The following is a 22968-nucleotide window of genomic DNA, read 5'->3' as shown; positions in this document are numbered from 1 at the left end:
GCTTCATGGGCCCCACATGATCCCTCATGTAGCTCCTTGAGGACTTGTTGTCCGTCTTCTGGCAGAATGCACTTTAACCAATGATGGCTAAAAGATTTTCTATAAAGGTCATCATTGATCATGGAGAAATAAGCCGCTTTTCTGACGATCCGCCGCGCTTCCTCCTTATCCCCAGGTAGAGCTCCTTCCAACAAATATTGGCGTATGGCCGATCTCCAATCATCCTCTACTGTTGTGAGTAGGGATACTTCCTCTGAAGCGAAGGCTGGAGCTATTTTAACTTCGAAGGGACAGTCTGGATCTGTCCAGTTCTCCTCACTAGAGGCCATTTTGGCCAAATGATCCGCCTCAGTGTTGGACCCCCTGGGTACATGAATCAGTTCCCATTTGGTTTCTTTAGCCTCAATGTGATCTAGCAATTTTTTGACTTCTGCTACGTATTTGGCCAAAACATCATCTTTTACCTCATAATTCTTGATTACTTGATTGACCATTAGTTTGGAGTCACTATAGATCACAATCCGCTCGGGAGTGATTTCTTTGAGTAGGCGCAATCCCAATACCAAAGCTTCATATTCAGCAGCATTATTAGTTGCATGAAAATTCAATTTTGCCGCGTACAGTAACTTTATGTAATTTTGCCGCGTATCGTAACTTTATGTACATTGTCCACTCTTCCATTGGAGGCTTAGGATGATCAATCCCCTCTTCAGTGAATTCATTCACAAAGTCTGCCAAGACCTGACTCTTCAAAGATGACCTGCTTTCATATCTCACATCGAATTCACCAAGGCGGATTGCCCATTCCATCAACCTTCCAGAAGTGTCCGGCTTCTGCAACACCTTTCTCATCGGTATATTCGTTCGAACCACCACAGTATGAGCTTGAAAATATGGCCTAAGGCGGATTGCTGTGGTGACAACAGCCAGCGCCATTTTATCAAGCTTAGAATATCTGGTTTCGGCATCTTTCAAGACCTTGCTCATATAGTAAATCGGAAACTGCTGGCCATCCTCCTCTCGTATCATGACCGTGCACACAGCTTTATCCGTAACCGATACATACATGTAAAGGTCCTCACCTTTCATTGGCCGACTCATCATGGGCGGCTCCGTGAGGAACCGCTTGATTCCTTCGAAGGCCTTTTCACAATCCTCATTCCACTCGAACGCCTTTTGCTTCTTGATGACCTCGTAAAAGGGCTGACATCTGCGAGCTGAACAGGAGATAAACCTGCCCAAGGCTACAATCCGCCCATTAAGGCGTTGTACTTCTCTGATGTTCCGTGGTGCTTGCATTTCCAGGACAGCTTTCACTTTGTCCGGATTTGGGCTAACTCCCTTTTCGCTGATCATGAACCCTAAGAATTTTCCATATGTCGCACCAAAAGTACACTTCTCCGGGTTCAACTTAATATTGTGGCGCCGGAGTACGTCCAGTACCTTCCTCACATCGTCTGCATGCTTTTCCACGGTTGTGCTTTTAATGATCATGTCATCCACATAGACCGAATAGTTATCACCTTTACTATCTGCGAATATCTTGTTCATCATCCTCTGATAAGTGGCACCCGCGTTCTTAAGCCCAAAGGGCATGACTTTGAAGAAATAAGTGGCTTGATGTGTTACGAACGAGGTCTTGATTCTATCTGAGGGCTCCATGGGGATCTGATGATAACTTGACTTCACATCCGTAAAGGAGTACATGGCGTGACCGGCGGTTCCGTCTACGAGTATGTCAATACATGGCAGAGGATAGTTGTCTTTGGGACAAGCTTTGTTGAGATCCGTAAAGTCAATACACATGCGGTAAGATCCGCCCGCCTTCTTTACCAGAACGACGTTCGCCAGCCATTGAGTATAAAGCACCTCCTCAATGGCGTCCGCCCGTTGGAGCTTGGTGATCTCTTCTTCTATCACCTTTTGCCTTTCGAGGCCATGGTTTCTCCGCTTCTGAGCTACAGGAACTGCATCTTTATCAATGTTGAGCTTGTGAGTGATCACGTCTGGACTGATCCCGGGGAGAATCTCATCCTTCCATGCGAAGACATCCTCCGCTTCACGGAGTACCTTGGTGATTGCGTCTTTAATTTCGCCCTTGAGCCCTTTAGCCATTCGCACTTGCTTTTCATCCGCCATAAGGTACATTTCTGTCTCGCCCAAGGCCATTGTGACGAGCTCCTCCTCATCCTCTTCTTTAGATTGGGGGCGAATCATTAGTGATGCCGAATATGTCTCCTGTGCCACCTTTTGGCTACCTCTAATCATTACACCTCCCTTGGCCGTGGGGATGTAAAGCGTTAAGTGATGTATGGAGATAAGGGCTGCTACTTCGGAGATAAAGGGCCGTCCGAGGATGATATTGTAAGCTAGCTGACCATCCAAGACAGAAAATTCCAGATCACCTTTCCAGACCTGATCATCGTCTGTAAGCTCGTAGTCTAGAGTGACTTGGCCTTTTGTTTGGATAGTGTGTCCCGTCACTCCTAGGATATCGACCACAGTTGGCTCTACTTGGACTAGATCAATCATGAGTTTGGCAAAAGCTGCTCTGGTGATGACATTGCACGAACTCCCAGTATCAATCATCACTCTTTTCATCTCCCAGCCTTCCACCATCATAGTGACGACCAATGCATCCGCATGGGGAGAGATTTCAGGACCTACATCGGCAAAGGGGCGATTTAACGATGCCCTGTCAAGAGCGGTGGTCCTTGCCTTTTTCAGCATTGGTTGATATCCAGGTCTGCCTGCTATGACATTAATGGTACCCTTTCCCTTCTTCTTTGGGTCCTCCTTAGATCTATCGCCATCTCCTTTCTTGCCATCATTTTGGATGAACCGTTCCAATTTGCCTCTCTCAATGAGACGCTCGATTTCCCGAGCTAACTCCCAACATGCATCGGTGTCATGGCCATTTTTCCTGTGATATTTACAATAATTTTTAGGATTTTTACCAGTATTGGTGTACTCCCCCCCTTTTGGTTCGGGGTATGAAATGCTCCGTTTGTGTTGACTGTTCTCTATCCACATAAGGACTTCACTTTTAGAAGCGTTGAGAGGTGTGAAAGAGGTGACAAACGTTGATTTGTTCTTAGAACCTCTTTGCCTGCTTCTAGAGGAAGAATCCTGATGCTTGTCTTTGTCTCTATCTCGATGGCGAGATTCGCCCTTGTCCCTTTTAGGCGATGATAGTGATCCTCGGCGAATGTCATCCACATCGATAAAGTCTTTACAACGCTCCATCAATTCTGCCATGCTGGTGGGTTTCTTTCGAATTAGATCTTCTTGCAAACTCTTACAAGTGGTGTTTCTCACAAAACATTCCACTGCTACGGAGATATCCACATCAACGATTTGTATGCACAATTGGTTAAAAGTGTCTACGTACTCCCGAAGGGATTCGTTCGCCTTCTTCTTTAACTCAAAAAGCTTCCCTGATTTAACCACTGGAGGAATACAGCCGGCGAATTTAGCACAAAATTCCCTGCTCAATTGGTCAAAACTGTTTATCGAGCCTGGAGGTAGAGACTGAAACCACCCATAGGCTGGACCTCCTAGCGTGGTGACAAACATTTTGCAGAGCACAGGCTCGGTGGCACGGTTGAGTTTAAGCGGTATTCGGTATTTTCTGACGTGAGCTTCCGGATTGTCAACACCTGTGTATATAGCGAGATTAGGTATTTTAAAAGCTCTATCAGTTTCCTCTGCCTCAATCCAAGCTGCGAAAGGCGAATCTCTATTGGCGAACGGATTATGCCTGGCATTTTCCTCATTCATACGGAGCACCCGAGCTCTAACTCTATGCCTGGCATTTTCCTCATTCATACGGAGCACCCGAGCTCTAACTCTATCATCAAAATTCTCCGGATCCGCCCTTGGGCGACCCCTTCGTGGAGATCTTCTTGGAGAGGAAGAAGAGCTTGACCCAGATGATGGATCTGATGGTGAACGCCCTCCTCCACTTCCGCGTCTGCATGCTCCTCTGCTATTGCCTCCTCCGCCCCCCCCCCCCCCCCTCCTGAGGGAGCTTGCCCACTACCCCCTCCATGGCTTCCCGACGGGATGTGTCCAACAGTTCCTGGGGGTGGCGGCGGCGGTGGTCCACGCAAATGGGGTGTCTCCCTTGGCCTTTTACTCCGTCTACGACCAGTAGATGGGGGCGATCTGCCACGACGGAAGGATCTCGGTCGTCGAGGCGAAGGTGACTTAGACCGCCTACTTTTCTCCTTTCTATGTTTTTTGTGTGTTCGCCCCTCGGATCCGCCAAGGGAGAGATTCGTCCGTGGGCGCCTCGGGATATTGGACCCACCTAGATTTAATCCAGGACCCGTAGATCCGCCCGGAAGGGTTGAATCATTCCTTTGACTTGATTCTGCGCCATCAGGGAATAACTCCCGATTGATTTGTCGTTCTCCAACTGCCGCCGTAGTAGTTACCATGGAATCCGTGTTGTGAGCTTGGAGAAATGAAGAACTCTGGGCGCCCGGTCCAAAGTTTAACAAGGGCCAAGATGATACAACCGATGTGGACGCCATGCTCCAATGCGGGGGGAGGGTCATAAACGACCGCAGGCGATTCCCTGTCTCGGGTCCAAACCGCTCTCTGATTGCTTGTGCACACATGTTGATGAAAGCATCTGGGTTCATACTACTTTCGACGTGCGTTGCAGGAGCAGTTGAGTCTGTGCGGCCAGCACTAGATGGCGTAACTAATGGTGTTTCAATCCCTGAAGAGGGATTCTGATCTCCAGTTGTCATAGTTTTTTAATGTGAACGAAAACCCTTTGTTTGATTAAGGATTCCACCTTCACCGCACCATTTGATAACAAGTAGAGAAATTCTGATCAACTTCCGTCCCTGTGGGGGCATCGTTGGGTTCGACGGGGGGAAGCTCCGATGCCAAAGTCAGTAAGGTGATTCAAGGGAACAAACTGAATTGACAAAGGATGTGAGAATGTGTACCTTGATAGCCTAGGGATGCAGGCTATATATAGCTAGGAAGTCGTAACCTCCAGCAACTAGAAAGTCTCCATTAATGCTCCATTAATGGCGGTTACAGGTTATCTTTAACCTAGTGGTTAGCTAATTGATAGCTCATTAATGGTCTTTATGGCCGAGTCGGCGGTCAGCCATTACTGTGGTGAATCAGGTGAATGAGGAGATTCGCCTCATAGGTTCGCCAGCGGATCTCTCTGAGCAGGACCGTGGAGATCCGCCAGCCGGCGTGGCGTTCTCAAGGTGAATATCCCTTTCGGTCCTCGGGATAATATCTCTATGTTATCATAAGGTTTTTACAGTTTTCCTATAGTCATTACACATCCAACACTGCTTTCAAATAGTAAAAAATACAAATTTCGAATGCATGTGTAATGAATAACAGTCTGTTAACTAAATTTTATGTTCAAAATTACATTTTTTGTTCATCAATGGCTTAATAAGACCAAAAATAAATGACCAGTGACATAATGTATACGAATAAAAGATAAATCGCTTAATGAACCAAAACATAAAAGATCATGGATCTAATAATACTTTTTGCCTAAAATTAAATATAAGCTAGTATTATTTACATAAATAAATAAAATTTCTTTATTTATTTAGAGTAACAGCTATATTTTCTGCTGTTTAGAGTGAAACGTTAAATGTTTTTCTCAAAAAACTAAAACAAACACACCTTATATATAGTTTAATATCTATATAAATTATATGGAAAACAAATAAATGCCGTAAATAAATGTGAAAAACATTTACTAAACAAAATTACTTATAAACTATATATACTTTAAATCCTCATCGAGGAGGTCTGTGATTTACCTAGACCTTGGGTAGAGGTAGTCCTACCCTAAACATATATACTTTAATTCTTATTTCTCGATGATGAGAAATTCGGCATTTCGATCCTAGAACGGCAACATATTATCCGGAAAAAGAGCGTGATACCACCTAGGCGGTGGCGGCGCAACCATTAACGGCTGATCAACATTCTGAATTGAACTCAGATAATCAATTTTCCGGCAAGGAATATCAGTCAACAACTTCTCATTAGAACAACTCCTTTTCTTAGAAAAAAAAGCTGCACACTCCTCTTCCGATCTCTGCTCCGGCATACCATAAATGCAGTTAAATCTAACATCAAGTCTCTTCCGGTGAATCAACCTCCGACATTCAGCTCCGACCTGAGTGAAATAATTGTACGACAACGACAAATTCCGCATATTTCGGAGTTTGCACACCATCTCCGGCACGGTCCTGTAAAATCTATTCCGAGCTAGATTCAAGATCTGCATCTTTGCTAAGCAGGCGAAAGAGTAAGGGATCTTCATCTATTCCTCACATCGAATAATGTGGATTCCGATAGGAAACCGATCTCGTATGAAAGACAACCTGAGAATCTGTTGTTCAAGAAAAGAACTTCAAGATGATTTCGAAAAACCTGAGACAAATATCCTATTAGGAAAAGAAAAACCTAACCTACTAGGATTTGGATTTATATTCAATATCAATTAGGATTTCTATTCGGACTCTCCCCTTTTCTATATATATTATTCTCTGATTATTAGAGTCAAGATATTCCATAGTCTTAATTCCAAAACAAGACTGGGTAAAGATATGAATGTTTTATTATCATGTGTTGTAACGTTTGAGATTTTGCTTTTATTTTTCTTAATTTTCGTAGTTTGTTATTTTTGTTATAAATATAATTTCCCCCACTAACTCTGACAAGGCAGCCAAATATTCCGTCAACAGCAGATAGCCGGACAGCCGATCGGGAAATCCCAGGCATGGTGGAAGTTGTATTTGATACAAATAAACAGTACATGTACATGGATAACGATTGCGCAATCTGCTTAGAAGAATTCGAAAGTAAAGATAAATGTGGAGTTTTAAGTAGCTGCAAACATATTTTCATTTAGCTTGCATCAAACAGTGGCTTCTTAAGAAGAAAAATTGCCCCGTTTGTCGGAGTTCAGTTCGCACAAATAGTATTAAGGGTGCTCGCAGTCGCAGTGACCTTAACGTATAATTGACTTTCTTTCTTTTCATCATCAATCAGTAATGGATTAAGGATTTTGGGAGAGGGAATGCTTATTATGATTTATGGATGATAATTTGATATCTTTTTAGTGTTTTTATATAAAAAAGAAATAGTAAAAAGAATAATTAAGTCTCTGAATTTTACATGTTTTAAGGATCAAGCCCTTTATCATTGTTTTTGTTATGGATTTGACTCTTATTTAACTTGTCCGTCGAGTGTAGGAGATGAGAAGATCGATTTGACGATTCTAATGTTAAAAATCACAAAATGGAGTTTGGAAGAATATATTGGAAATTAATTTCTATAATTTAGTTTTAGTTTTTAATTTTTATCTCTCCTAGTCAAAGAATTCTTATTTTTGTTTGTCCACGTCAACAAGCCAAACCGTTCTAATGATGTATGCAATCCAAACTCGACGAAAAAGTTAAATAAAAACCTAATTCATAATAGAATCAATGATCAAGGGCTTAAAAATTTAGATTTCCTATTCTGATTTTTTTCACTATTATTTTGGTAAACATTTGGATTTCCTAGTCTGATTACTATTAAACTTTCCTTTACAAATTAATTTTTTTTTTCCCAGTTACAACCACTGATCTAGCAAATTAATTCATTTTTAACTTATATATTTCCTTCAATTTTGAATAAATTTACTATGTTACTTTTTAATGTATATGATTACAGGAAGTTTACTTGAGACATTTCCTAGCAAACCTCACTGTGAAATTATATTGAAAAATGATGTAATATCGAGTACGAAAACGCAAGAATTTGATTGTATATCGGGGTTTGATATTCCGAGTAGCGCCATTGATGCTACGGGTGATGAAAAGGTATATTGTGATGATGTTGACTGGGATGAATGGTTGAATGAAACCTTAAATCCGATTCCGGCTGAAATGCCTAATATGGAAAAGATTATAAACCCGAGTTCACCAAACATGACGAGTAATGAGAAGGAAGATGGTGATCCATACGAACAAGTGTTGAATATTCGGTTCTTTGAAATATCAAGTTCTGTATCATTCTCTCAAACACGTGCCAAAATAACTAACTATAATCCTTGAATTTCTATGACCAGCCCAAAAATCAAGTAATGTCCTGCCAATCATGCTCCTTTTTTAGCAAGGAAATTAGGGGAAGAAACTATTAAAAATCAATGCCCTTGTTGTGAAGGAATAATACAATAATTGAAAGTCAGTAAAATTGGTAGATACTCAAATAACTACTCCAAAAATACAACTCATTTAGGCCTTGTTTGGATGGAGGTATCTTAAAGTAAGTGAGGGTAAGTGAGGGTAAGTGAGGGTAGCTAATTTTGTTTGTTTTGAGGTGTAATTGAATGTAATAGTAAGTGAGGGTAGGTGAGGTGAAATTTGGCTTATTTTCTTTACACCACAAATTGGAGGGTAGGTGAGTGACAGATTTTTCTTTTCCAAAATTATCCTCTATATTTTATTTTAAAATAAGACATTGTTTGGATATAAAAGTAAATTTATATATAACCTACCTTACCTTACTTTACTTTACCATCAAACCAAACATAATTACATTATTAAATCATCACTTACCCTACCTTCAATCCAAACACAATAAGTTATTTCATACACTTCACTTACCTTACCTTACATTACCTTACTTTAAAATACCTTCATCCAAACAAGGCCTTAAGCTTCTAATTTGAGCTAGCATGTTAACAGGTTTTATAAAGGTCCTAGTGGGTAGCACAACGTGTACGTCTTCATTATATAACTTCACCCATTGAACAAAAAAATGTAATGAAGTTACAACCTTACCTGTTCTCCACATCATTTCCACCAACTGGGAGGTCAAATGGGTGCAGTACTCGAGGAAGAGCAACATCCTTATGAGGAGAAATAAATCCAACATCATAACTCGGAGAGCACACAACTCAAATTGCATTCTTTACAAAAGAAAACTGTTGTGCGGAATTAATGAAAGATGAAATAATAAACAATCGAAAAACACAGATTTACGTGGTTCACCAACGTTGTGTTGGCTAGTTCACGGGCAGAAGGAGAATAGTATTATTAGGAGGCGAAAAATCAGATTACTATGATTAGGTTACATAATGGGGTATTTATAATACCCAATCTAACCTAATCCCATTAGGAACCCATAATCTCAATCTCAATCCAACTAGGAACCCATGATCCCAATCCAACTAGGAACCCATGATCCTATCCAACTAGGAATCCGAAACCCAAATCCTACTCCGAATAGGAAACGGGATATACTGATTCAAGGCATTACAACAAATCTCCACCTTGACTTGAATCCTCCTAAAAACATAACAGATGCACCCATGACAGTGCCAGATGAACAGACTTCTCCCTCTGCCTCAGAGTTTCCCCCACATGGCAACTAGTAATCTCTGACGTTTAGCAAGTCCAAACAGTGTTGAAACTTGCTCTGTGGAACAGGCTTGGTAAACATGTCAGCCGGATTGTCAGCAGTGCCTACCTTCTTCACCTTGACCCTCTTCTCACTTCTCAGAAAATGATACCTCACATCTATATGTTTGGTCCTCTCATGATGAACCTGATCCTTGGCTAAACAGATTGCACTCAAGCTGTCACAATACACTGTAGCCTGATCATGATGTAAACCAAGATCACTAACCAGTCCTTTAAGCCAAATCCCCTCCTTAGCAGCTTCAGTCAGTGCTATATACTCTGCTTCTGTAGTAGACAAAGTCACTGTAGGCTGCAAAGTATCTTTCCAACTGACAACTGAACTGCCAAGAGTGAAAACATAACCAGTCATAGATCTTCTAGTGTCAACATCTCCAGCATAATCAGAGTCTAAAAAACATGTCACCAAACACTCTGTATCACCTCCATAAATGAGACCAACGTCAGATGTACCTTTTAGGTACCAAAAGATCCTCTTCACAGCTTGCCAATGCTCCTTGCCAGGTTCACCCATAAACTTGCTAACAACACTAACAAACTGTGCAAGATCAGGTCTAGTGCAGACCATTGCATACATCAAGCTTCCTACTGCACTAGCATAGGGAACTCGAGACATGTACTCCTTCTCTTCAGCAGACTTAGGTGCAAAAGCAATAGACAGATGTGCACTTGCAGCACTAGGAGTATTTATGGGCTTTGCGGTAGACATGCCAAATCTTGACAAGATCTTTTGAATATAGCCATTCTGTGACAGAAAAAGTTTCCTTTTGCTTCTGTCCCTGTAAATCTCTATTCCCAGAATTTTCCGAGCTGCACCTAAATCCTTCATCTTGAACTCTGCGCTGAGAAGACCCTTCAACTTCTGAATGTCGTGCTTCTTCCTTGCAGCTATCAACATGTCATCTACATATAACACCAGATAGATAAAAGACCCATCTTCTAGTTTATTGTAATAGACACAACAATCATATGGGCTCCTGGTGTAGCCCAGCTGCATCATGTAGCTGTCAAACCTCTTATACCACTGCCTGGGAGACTGCTTAAGTCCATACAAGGACTTCTTCAACTTGCAAACATAATTCTCCTTCCCAGGAATCTGGAAACCATCTAGTTGGGTTATGTAGATCTCTTCCTCCAAATCTCCATGCAGAAAGGATGTCTTTACATCAAGTTGCTCAAGCTCCAAATCCCGATGTGTAACTATAGCTAGCAACACTCTAATGGAGGTGTGTCTGACTACTGGTGAGAATATCTCATTATAATCCACTCCCTCTCTTTTATTGAAACCTCTAGCAACAACTCTAGCCTTATACTTGACTCCCTCTGTAGGTGATATCCCTTCCTTTATCTTGAGAACCCACTTGCAAGTAATAATCTTTCTCCCTAGAGGTGGTATGACTAAATCCCATGTTTGATTCTTATGAAGGGACTCCATCTCATCTCCCATAGCAGCAAGCCATTTGTCAGAATCGGTGCCTGAAACAACTTCCTGGTAAGTTGATGGTTCACGAGTGTCCACCTCTTCAGCAACCTGTAGTGCATAGCCCACCATGTCCACATACCTCTTAGGTGGCCTAACTCCAACCCTCCTTGGTCGATCTTGAGCTAAGCTACGATGTGTAGCTTCAGATGGTTGAGAAACTGATGGTGTAGACTCTGGTAGCTCTACTTCTGCTTCTAACTCTTGTTCCTTCAAGCCACTCTCACTCTGTATGACTTGAAACTCCACCTGTTTATCAATGGTATCAGTTTCTGTTGCAGTTGTAGGCTTCACAATGGGTCTAAGCACAGATTTTTCGTCAAAGACTACATTTCTGCTCAAAATGACCATTTTCTCTGATGGAGACCAAATCCTGAAGCCTTTAACTCCATCTCCATAGCCTGCGAACACTCCCTTCTTGGCTCTTGGTTCTAGCTTACCCTCATTAACGTGATAGTAAACTGTGCACCCAAAAGCCTTCAAATTTGAGTAATCAGCAACCTTTCCTGACCACATTTCTTTAGGCGTCTTGAGTTGTATGCCGGTGTGTGGTCCGCGGTTAATCAGATAACATGCTGTGTTCACCGCTTTAGCCCAGAATCTTCTTTCTAACCCAGCATTAGAGAGCATGCACCTCACCCTCTCCAGTAATGTCTGGTTCATTCGTTCAGCTACACCATTCTGTTGCGGTGTATTCCTGACTGTGTGATGCCGAGCAATCCCTTCATCCTTACAGAACTGATCAAACTCAGACGAACAGAATTCCAGACCATTATCACTTCACAACCTCTTTATCTTCTTTCCTGTTTGGTTTTCCACCAATGCTTTCCATTGCTTGAAATTCTTGAAAGCTTCACTTTTATGCTTCATCATGATGACCCAAGTCATCCTTGAATAATCATCAATCAGAGACATAAAATATTTGTGACCTCCCAAAGACTCAACTCGAGATGGACCCCACAATCAGAGTGGATGTAATCAAGTGTGTCTTTTGTTATGTGAATAGCTTTGGGAAACTTGCTGCGATGTAGTTTCCCAAAGACACAGTGTTCACAAAGCTCTAGACTTTTGACCTTATGGCCATCAAGAAGATCATCCTTTGATAGAATCTGCATCCCCCTTTCGCCCATATGACCAAGTCTCATATGCCATATCTTTGTCATATCCTCCTGGTCAATCTCTGATGATGCAGCATTAGCTGAACCTGTAACAGTGGAACCTTGTAGAAAATACAAAGTACCATGCTTCACACATTTCAAAATCACATCAGAACCTTTATAGACATGTAGAACTCCATCTTTTCCTGACCAGCTGAGACCCCTGTTGTCTAACAGACTCAGAGATATCAGATTCTTCGTCATCAATGGAACATGCCTGACTTCGTTCAACGTGCAGAACTTACCATCATGTGTCCTCAACTTGATCGAGCCTATTCCAACTGCTTTACAGACATGACTATTAGCCATTGAAATGCTACCTCCATCTACCTGCTTATAAGTTGAAAACCACTCTCTCCTTGGACAAATATGGTAAGATGCTCCAGAATCAAGAACCCACACATCAGAGTGATGAGTGTGTCCGTCAGCAACTGGAGCAATATCATTTTCAGAGATACTGTCGCCATCTGCTCCAGCAGCAGAACCTGGTTGATTTTCTGATTTCTTCTTCTTCTTTGGACAATCAGTTTTCCAATGTCCTTTCTCCTTACAGTAATTACACGTGTCATCTGGCTTGGGACCCTTTGAGAACGGCTTCTTAGAGTTCTTCTTTCCACCGTTTCCCTTTCCCTTACTGCCGCTAGCAAACAGTCCAGAGGCCTGATTATCTGCACATGTATTGCTCGCCTTATGGCGCAACTCCCTGCTATGAAGAGATGACCTAACTTCTTCCAGAGTCACAGAATCTTTACCAACAATAAATGATTGAACAAAATTCTCATATGAAAGCGGTAAAGACACCAACAGAATCAAAGCAGCATCTTCATCTTCAATTTTCACATCAATATTACGTAATTCTAGTAATAATGTGTTCAATTGATCTAGATGATCCCTGAGTTGCGTACCTTCCTGCATTCGCAGGCCAAACAGACGTTGTTTCAGAAGAAGTTTATTCGTTAGAGATTTCGTCATGTATAAGCTCGCTAACTTCATCCACAGACTGGCAGAAGTCTCTTCGTCTGAGACCTCAGTGATGACGTCATCTGCGAGGCACAACATAATTGTCGAATGTGCCTTTTCTTCCAGAATCGCCATCTCAGCAGTGACTTCTCCCGTTGCCTTCTTCAATGGTGTCCACAAACCTTGTTGTTTTAACACAGCCCGTATCTTGATATGCCATAGACTGAAACTATTTCTCCCAGTAAACTTTTCGATTTTCACGTTCATCGCAGACATCTTTCTCTCCAGAATACAAAACCCCGATCGGAAACTGAAATCTCTGATACCAGTTTGTCGTGCGGAATTAATGAAAGATAAAATAATAGACAATCGGAAAACACAGATTTACGTGGTTCACCAACGTTGTGTTGGCTAGTCCACGGGCAGAAGGAGAATAGTATTATTAGGAGGCGAAAAATCAGATTACTATGATTAGGTTACATAATGGGGTATTTATAATACCCAATCTAACCTAATCCCACTAGGAACCCATGATCCCAATCTCAATCCAACTAGGAACCCATGATCCCAATCCAACTAGGAACCCATGATCCTAATCCAACTAGGAATCCGAAACCCAAATCCTACTCCGAATAGGAAACGGGATGTACTGATTCAAGGCATTACGAAAAAAACAGAACACCATCAGTTCCCTTTACACCAATACCATGACATGTGACAAAGAAGTGGTCTGCACCTAGTGTTCTATTCCAATATGTGTATTTGGCTATTAAACTATATCCACGTAATTCAGGACAATTATGATCATTTTCTCATAAGAGGTTCCCTGAAGACAAACAAAGGCATCATAAGAGAAGCAACTTTATCAATTACAACCAGGTGGTGAGCAGATAGGCAGTTAAAATATATGCAAACATTTAGTAAGAAAATAGTTTGCCATTAATTAAAGTTTCTTAACATTTAGTGAGTTTCCATATATTTTATCAGATCTCTTCATCCATTTGAATTGTATCTGCTCTCTGTTATTTTTTCATTTATATCATTTTCGAATTTAGCAAGTGCGGAAACGGTTTATCTTATACGTGGATCAATATATCTACGTGGTTGCATCAAAAGAAATGACTCAGATCTGAATGTTCGGAATGGCCTAAATACTGAAGATTGGATTGCATCTACTTTTCTGCAGATTTCTATTTACGATAAATATATGTTTTGTTGTTTTGTGTTTTTTATGCCTTTATGGCTTTTTTTGCTCTCTGTAGCCGTTTTAGTCTCTTTGTAGATCCTGTAAGAATTGATTTCTTACTGTTCTCTTCTTGTTGTACTTGTGTTTTAATCTAATGAAGTTATAAGCATTTTAATAAAAAAAAAAAAAAAAAACATTGAAAACTTACAATAAAATAAGAGCTGGAAGAAATATACAACAAAAATAATGGTAGAATGAAGCAATAATTGATGCATTAGAATACCAGCACAATTAATGGTGGTGAAGAAGAAAATCAACAGATCACAACAATATGAGTGTAGACATAATAATGGATATTCCAAATCTCAAGTTTATGAGTTTATAGCATTAGTGTGGGTGCTTTTGAATCAGCTTTTGAATCAGCTCTATAGTCTATAATGCACGGAAACTCTTCATGACAAGCGTTTTCCCGTTTTCGGTAGATGTGGAAAACAGAAACTCACGGAAACTGATACGAAACGTTTCCAAGCACGTTTCCCTAATTACAAAAAATATGAAACGCGTCTCTCAATTTTTAAACGGTGTTCCCCACCTATTTCGATTAAAATTCTAGAAATTCAAACTTTCTATTTTGCAGTTCCTATATAATCTAAGATTAGAAAAATTGAAACTTTGTATTCAAGAGATAATTACTTATTGAGCTTGAACTTTCTTCATCTTATTCTTCAATCTTGTTTATTTAATGCATTATTATATTTTTAATATTTATAAATATGCCTCTATATTTTTAATATTTACATGTTTTCCACACGTTTCCGTTTTCTATGTTTTTCAGAAATTATGTTTAGTATCAAGCATAGAGAATATAAATCAATAGAGTAGAAATCGTAGGATTGTACCTTTTATTGATTCTATTAGGAAAACCAACCTGCGACAAATATCTATTAGGAAAGAAAAACCTAACCTAGTAGGATTTGGATTTAAATTCAATATCAATTAGGATTTCTATTCGGACTCTCCCTTTCTCTATATATATTAATGGGTAAAGGTGTAAAAATACCCCTAACGTTTTGGACCAGGAGTAATTTTACCCCTAACGTCTAAAATGCTGCAATTTTACCCCTAACGTTGGAAGTCAAGAGCAATTTTACCCCTAACGTTAATAAATTAGGTCAATTTGAGAAATAATTCATCAAACTGTCTTCTCGGTCACGAATCTTGTTATCTACACTTCATACGTGTGTCATTTTATCAGTAACAAATCACAAACATTAGTTGGTATGTGAAAACAAATAAAAAAATAAAAAATATATTGTCTTTTTGTACGGATTAGACAAAAAAAAAATTCAAAAATCCCACCAAATTTATAAATATTAATCTCAAATTCTATTATTAAATTATAAAAAACATGAAATCCTTTTTTTAGAACGAATTATTATGCAATTGATACAGAATAGTGAACAAAAATATACGTGTTTTATAATAGTGTCTGAAATTGACCCAATTTATCAACGTTAGGGGTAAAATTGCTATTGGCTTCCAACGTTAGGGGTAAAATTGCATCATTTTAGACGTTAAGGGTAAAATTGCTACTGTCCGAAAACGTTAGGGGTATTTTTGCACCTTAACCCTATATTAATATTATTCTCTGATTAATTAGAGTCAAGATATTCCATAGTTTTAATTCCAAAACAAGACTGCGTAAAAATATGAATGTCTTATTATCATGTGTCCTAACATTTGAGATTTTGCTTTTATTTTTCTTAATTTCCTTAGTTTGTTATTTTTGTTGTAAATATAATTTTCCCCCACCACCTCCGACAAGGCAGCCAAATATTCCGTCAACAACAGATAGCCGGACAGCCGATCGGGAAATCCAAGGCACGGTGGAAGTTGTATTTGATACAAATAAACAGTACATGGATAACGATTGCGCAATCTGCTTAGAAGAATTCGAAAGTAAAGATAAATGTGGAGTTTTAAGTAGCTGCAAACGTATTTTTCATTCACCTTGCATCAAACAATGGTTTTTTTGGAGAGGGAATGTTTATTGTGATTTATGGATGATAAATTGATTTTTTTTAGTATTTTTATATAGAAAAGAATTAGCAAAAAGCATAATTAAGTTCTGAACTTTATATGTTTTAAGAAGCAAACTCTTGATCAATTATTTTTTCATATTGAGCCATTGATCATTGCTTTTGTTATGGATTTGACCCTTATTTACCTTTTTCGTCGAGTGTAGGAGATGAGAAATTGATTTGACGATTCTAATGTTGAAAATCACAAAATGGGTGATGAGAAAACCGAGTTTGGAAGAATATACTGAAAATTAATTTCTATAATTTCGTTTTAGTTTTTAATTTTTCTCTCTCCTAGTCAAGGAATTCTTATTTTTGTTTGTCCATATCAACAAGTCTAATCGCCCTAACGATGTATGATGGGTCTCAATTTTTAATTTAAAAGGGTCAAATTGATGTTTGACTGGTCAAATATACTAAGTAATCGAGTCATCTTTACTTGAAGTGTATTTTTTTGGACAAAATGAAATTTAGGTACCAAAGCTTGAATTAGGATAAAGTATAGATACCATTAGTGTAATTTACTCATCAAACTCGCATTGACTAACTGATAAAATATACCAAATTGTTCGGTTATCGTTAGTTATATTTTTTGGACAAAATGAATTCTAGGTACCAAAGTGTAAATTAGGGTAAAATTAATTTACTCATTAATCAATCATGATGTCTTTAGAATCATTTGTGTGAACTTGTCCAAAAAACTTGATTGGCTCCCTAAACTTTTAAAGTGTCCCGATAGCCCCCTCAACTTGTATAAAATATTCAGTTAACCCCTTGAACTTGCACAAAATATAATCAATTGATCATTCGGCTGCAAAAAAAAAAGTAAGTTAAATGCGGAAGATGTTTCCACGCATCTTATAATGTTATTACATAATTCAAAAATACATTAAAAAAGAAGTTATTACTTGCTCAACTATAAAACTTGTCTTCTCTAATATTCAGATTGTATACCCCGATCTTGTTCGTTTTACTTTTTTTTTTAAGACGCGTGCAATACATCTTCCGCATTTAACTTACTTTTTTTTGTAACCGAGTGATCAATTGATTACATTTTATGGAAGTTCAAGGTGCTAATTGAACATTTTATGCAAATTGAATGAGCTATCAGAACACTTTAAAAGTTCAGGGGCCAATTGAGCTTTTTGAACAAGTTCAGGTGCAAATAATATATTAAGCCTTAGATTAATGAATCAAATAGGAAACAAACCTGAGTCAAATATCTATTTATGAGTATAATTAATTTAAAAAGAAAAACCTAACCTACTAGGATTTGGATATAAATTCAATATCAATTAGGATTTCAAATCGGACTCTCCCCTTCTATATATATATATATATATATATATATTATTCTCTGATTAATTGGGTAAATTACATTTATGGTTACTGAACTTTACCCATTTTCACATTATGGCCACTGAAATTTAAGGAACTTTAATTCTTGAAATTTTTCGTTTTCAGGTCATTTGGATGTTGTTTGGTTAGAAGAGAGAGAGTGAAGTTTTAGAGAGAGAAAACTCCAAAAGATGTGATTTTCGAAAATAAAAAATGTGATTTCATGGTAAATGTTGTTCTGAACAACTTTAATTCTTGAATATTTTCATTTTGAGATCTTTAACGATCGTTAACGGTCATTTTAAGAAGTTAGTTAAAATTGAGTGGCCACCATTGTTAAAAAGTGTAAAGTTCAATGGCCATACCGGAAAGAAATGAAGTTCAGTAGCTATAATGTGAAAATGGGTAAAGTTCAGTGGCCATGGGTGTAATTTACCCCTGATTAATTACAGTCAAGATATTCCATATTTTTAATTCCAAAACAAGACTGCGTAAAGATATGAATGTTTTATTATCATGTGTTGTAACATTTGAGATTTTGCTTTTATTTTTCTTAATTTTCTTAGTTTGTTATTTTTGTTATAAATATAATTTTCCCCCACCACCTCCGACAAGGCAGCCAAATATTCCGTCAACACCGGATGGCCGGACAGCTGATCGGGAAATCCAAGGCATGGTGGAAGTTGGATTTGATAAAAATAAACAGTACATGGATAACGATTTCGCAATCTGCTTAGAAGAATTTGAAAGTAAAGATAAATGTGGAGTTTTAAGTAGCTGCAAACATATTTTTCATTCGCCTTGCATCAAAGAATGGCTTCTTAAGAAGAAAAATTGCCCAGTTTGTCGGAGTTCGGTTCGCAATCGCAGTGATCTCAACGTTTAATTAACTTTTTTTTCCGTCATCAATCAGTAATGAATTAAGGATTATCGGAGAGGGAATGCTTGTTGTGATAGCTCGAGGTTAGGCATAGGTATAAGTCGGGTGTTAGGTGTAGCGGGTTAGCTTTTGGTGTTGTTCGGTGTGCGTTTGGAGAAGCTCGGTGGATCGAACGAGGTGTAGGTCTCAGCGAGACGGTGAAATTATTATTTTTTTCTTTGTATACTTTTAATTTTTCTGTTATTTATTTAATTGAAACTTTATTGTAAAATTAAGACAAAAAGCATTATTAGACCCCTGATCTTTCACTTTTGTGGTTAATAAGTTCTTGATCTTTTATTTGGATACATTAAATCTCTGATCATTTACTTTTAATCTCATTAAGCCCTTGATGACCAAATTAGTAAGTTGTGAACAACTTTAATTCTTGAATATTTTCATTTTTAGGTTGTTAACGATCGTTAACGGTCATTTTGAGAAGTTAGTTAAAATTGAGTGGCCACCGGTGGTAAAAAGTGTAAAGTTCAGTGGCTATACTGGGAAGAAATGAAGTTCAGTGGCCATAATGTGAAAATGGGTAAAGTTCAGTGGCCATGGGTGTAATTTACCCCCGAATTTTATGTTCAAAATTACTTTTTTCGTCATCAATGACTTAATATGACCAAAAATAAATGAATATGGACTTAATGTATCCGAATGAAAGATCAATCGTTTAATAAACCAAAAAATGAATATGGACTTAATGCATCTTATAATGTTATTACATAATTCAAAAATACATTAAAAAAGAAGTTATTACTTGCTCGACTATAAAACTTGTCTTTGTTAGACAAACGATTATGTTTGTCTTAAAAATGTTAGATGTGATTAACCAAAAAACAAAACGAACACAGAAAAATATATAAACAGTAAAACTGGAAATTAAAAGGAAAGAGATAGACAAATCTGAGGCCTGTATTAGCAGTTTCCTTAAGACGATGTCGTCGCTATTGACGATCGTCTCCCAGGATACAACATATTACGCAAGCGAACTCAAACCATGTGTAGCCTAGTTATCACCGGAGTAAGAAGACAAGACATTATGAACAGACTGATAAGTAGGAAAAATTCCAGAGAATATTTTCTCTAACCATTTTTAAATTTGACAATTCATTCTATATAAATAGAACTTGAAAGGATATGTCTTTTCACGAACAAACACGACTGTACACGGACAGACACGACTATTCACGTACGAACACGACTGTGCATAACGGACTGTTCATAAAAGGAGGTATTTGTTGGTATGTAAATTAATATATAATTTTATTCAAAATTTTCCAACAATTTCTCTAATATTCGGACCGCATATCCCGATCTTGTCCGTTTTACTTTTTTTAAGGCGTGTGCAATACATCTTCATCATTTAACTTAATTTTTTTTGCAGCCGATTGTAGGGGTAAGCAAAAAGTTCAATAACCGATGACCAAACCGATAACCGAACCGAAATTCTTGTTTGGTTCGGTTATTTTAATAATTTGGTTCCATTCGGTTGTCAAATTTTCCTTGTTCGATATTCGGTTATCGGTTCGGTTATTCCGGAAAAAAATATTAGTTTAACCGAAAACCGAACTAAATATATATTTAAATAAATATAATATAATTTTACTTATTCATTTATTTTTCATACTTTAATTTGTATAAGAAAGTCCAAAAGTTAATTTTAAACATTATTGAATTAATTTGTACTACTGGTTTATATTTTTGAATGCTTATTAAGCTCCTGAACTTTACATGTTTTAAAGATCATGCATTTGATCAATTATTTTTCCATATTAAGTCCTTGATCATTGGTTTTGTTATGGATTTGGTCTTTCTTTAACTTTTCCATCGAGCGTAGGAGATGAAAAAATCGATTTGGTGATTCTAATGTTGAAAATCGCAAAATGAGAGAAGAGAAAATCGAGTTTCGAAGAATATACTGGAAATTAATTTCTATAATTTCGTTTAGTTTTTAATTTTTATCTCTCCTAGTAAAGGAATTCTTATTTTTGTTTGTCCATATCTACAAGTCTAATCGCCCTAACGATGTATGCAATCCAAACTCGACGAAAAAGTTAAAAAAGGCCTAATCCATAATAGAATCCACGATGGCTTAATGTGGAAAAAGAAATTATCAATGGCTTAATCCTTAAAATAGCCAAAATTCAGGGGCTTAATTATGTTTTTAATTTTATTTTTTTGCCAAAAGAAATTAACAAAGTTCGGCATCAAACTATAATGGCTTCTTAAGAAGAAAAAGTGTCCAATTTCTCGGAATTCGGGTTTTGCTATTTTTATTATAAACATAATTCTCCACCACCAACTCCGACAAGGCAGCCAAATATTCCATCAACACCAGATGGCCGGACTGCCGATCAGGAAATCCAAGTTGTGGTGGAAGTTGTATTTGATACAAATAAACAGTACATTGCTAATGATAGTGTAATCTGCTTAGAAGAATTCGAAAGTGAAGATAAATGTGGAGTTTTAAGTAATTGCAAACATATTTTTCATTCACCACCTTGTATCAAACAATGGCTTCTTAAGAAGAAAAATTTCCCCGTTTGTCGGAGTTCGGTTCGCATAAATAGTATTAAGGGTGCTCCCAGTCGCACTGATCTCAATGTTTAATTGGCTTTCTTTTCATCATCAATCAGTAATGGATTAAGGATTTTCGGATAAGGAATGCTTATTGTGATTTATGGATGATAAATTGGTTTTTTTAGTGTTTTTATATAAAAAAAATTAAAAATTTCGGCATCAAGTAATGGCTTCTTAAGAAGAAAAAGTGTCCAATTGTCATATTTTACATGTAAGGATGGCAGGATTCTCAATCAAAGGGATGAATGTTTGTGCCCAGGTTGTTCCAAGTGGAGCAGGGTCTTCTCGGGGTGCGATTCGCTGGTTACGGCTTCCTTCAGCTCGCTTTAAACTGAATGTGGATGTCTCTATTATCTCGGGATCAGGTCTGCTGGATTTAGGGACGGTGCTAAGGGACTACAACAACAAGTTTTGTTGAGCTTTTTCCAAACCTGATGGTGGAACAACTGCACCCGCTCCGCATGAGAGAGTCTTTCCTTTAGTAATATAAACTAGTTAACATTCTCATTTCTTTCCTCTGTGGGATAAGAATGCTTAGTTTATTTTTTTCTTCTAAAACATTTCAAGTGGTTCATTTTAAGTGTCAATTTCTCATCCATCACTTGTCCGTTTTGATTTTATAATATACCGTTAAAAAGATCGTATGTCATAGAATACGTTTACATATTTCAAGTTATTCTAAATTCTATTTATCCGTTATATATTTAAGTCTCAAGTTGACAAAAAAAAAATAACAAACCAAAAGTTGTTTATAATTTGTTTTGGATATATATAATTTATAAAAATAATTTTAAATTAATTATATATATTATATATATATATATATATTATTTATTTATTTATTACGTCACCCGTTCGACCAATCCGAGCCATCCGATCCCACAAAGTGACATGTGACCAGTCACCAATCCGGTTTGATGTCCTGTCCGGTTCTGATAATATTGGAAAAAACATAAAATTAAAAACTGATTTAATGATTAAAAAAATAAAAATTAAATCTTAAATTAAAAATATTTATGTGGATTAATTTCAACTTTAACATTTATGTTGTGTTAAATTATAAATTATGAACGATTTGTATTAATGAAGTTCAACTTTAATATTTATGTTGGGGTAAATTACACTATTGGTCACTTAATTTTATCCATTTTAACATTGTGGACATTGAATTTCAATTCTTAACGGCATAGCTACTGAATTTTACATTTTTTAATACCGGTGGCCACCAATATTAAAAGGTGTAAAGTTCAATGTCACAATATTAAAATGGATAAAGTTCAATGGCCATAAGTGTAACTTACCCATTTATGTTGTGTAAATCTTTTTTAACAAAGATATATTGGGTAAATTACACCCATGGCTACTCAACTTTACCCATTTTAACATTGTGGTCACTGAACTTCAATTCTTAATCGTATGGTTACTGAACTTTACAATTTTTAATACCGGTGGCAACTCAATTTTAACTAACTCCTCAAAGTGACCGTTAACGACCTCAAAATTAAAATATTCAAGAATTAAAATTATTCAAAACGACATTTTCCATGGAACCATATTTTTTATTTTCCAAAATCACATTTTTTGGAGCTTTCTCTCTCTAAAAAATCACTCTCTCTCCTAACAAAACACCACTTAAATGGCCTCAAAACGAAAATTTTCAAGAATTAAAGTTACTTAGAATATCATTACGCTTTGGATTTTTTTATTTTTAGGCCGTCAATGGTCATTTTGAGGCATTGAGTGACCAATGATGTTAAAAAGTGTAAAGTTCAGTAACCATACTGTTAAGAA

This window comes from Euphorbia lathyris, chromosome 4 (assembly GCF_963576675.1).
Source record: "Euphorbia lathyris chromosome 4, ddEupLath1.1, whole genome shotgun sequence".
In the NCBI taxonomy this organism is placed as follows: domain Eukaryota; kingdom Viridiplantae; phylum Streptophyta; class Magnoliopsida; order Malpighiales; family Euphorbiaceae; genus Euphorbia; species Euphorbia lathyris.
This window is presented reverse-complemented; position numbering follows the sequence as displayed.